This window comes from Crocuta crocuta, unplaced genomic scaffold (assembly GCF_008692635.1).
Source record: "Crocuta crocuta isolate KB4526 unplaced genomic scaffold, BGI_CrCroc_1.0 scaffold885, whole genome shotgun sequence".
NCBI classification, from domain to species: domain Eukaryota; kingdom Metazoa; phylum Chordata; class Mammalia; order Carnivora; family Hyaenidae; genus Crocuta; species Crocuta crocuta.
In genome coordinates, this window is record NW_027529594.1 from 274,611 (window position 1) to 275,508 (window position 898).

The window sequence follows — 898 nt, forward strand, 5'->3', positions numbered from 1 at the left end:
ATGGCAGATATGTAATTGCTGGATCATACTGTAATTCTATTTTTAATTTTTTGAGGAGGCTCTTTACTGTTTTCTATAGTGGCTGTACCAGTTTACATTTCCAAGTACACAAGTATTCCCTTTTATCCACAATTTCATCCCAACACTTGTTTTTCTATTTTTTAATAATAGTTATCTTCAGTGATATGAGATGATATCTCATTATGGTTTTGATTTTGTATTTTCCTCATGATTAGTGATGTTGGCCATTTATATGACCTCTTGGGAGAAATGTCTATTCTGTCCATTTGCCCATGTTTTAATTGAGTTATTATTTTTTTACTATTGAAGGAGTTCCTCTATATTTTGGATATTAGCTCTTTATCAGATATGTGGTTTGCAAATAATTTCTCCCATTCCATAGGTTGCCTTTTCATGTTGTTGATTATTCCCTTTGCTGTGCAGAAGCTTTTTGGTTTGATGTGATCTCACTTGTCTCCTTTGTCTTTGTTGTCTGTGCTTTTGGTGTCACCTCAAAGAAATCATTGCCAAAACCAGTGTCCAGAAGCTTTTCCCCTACATTTTTTCCTAGGAGTTTTATGATAATAAGTCACCATACATGTTTATTTAAATTCTTTTATGCACACTTTGCAGTAACTACATTTTACTCAGATTAAAGACCAAGAATCCTACAATACTCCCAAGATTTGTTATGATCTGATTTCCATTATGTCTCCAACTTCTCCTACCACTTTTATGTGCTCTGTTTGGCTTTACCTGCCTTAGCATTCTTTAATGAGTGAGACCTAATTTGACCACTCTGCTTTAAATTCCTTCTACCTCCACCCTTGGCACAACTGATTACCTTCCTTTATAATTTGTCATATACTTACCATCTTCTAAAGTACATTTTCATTGA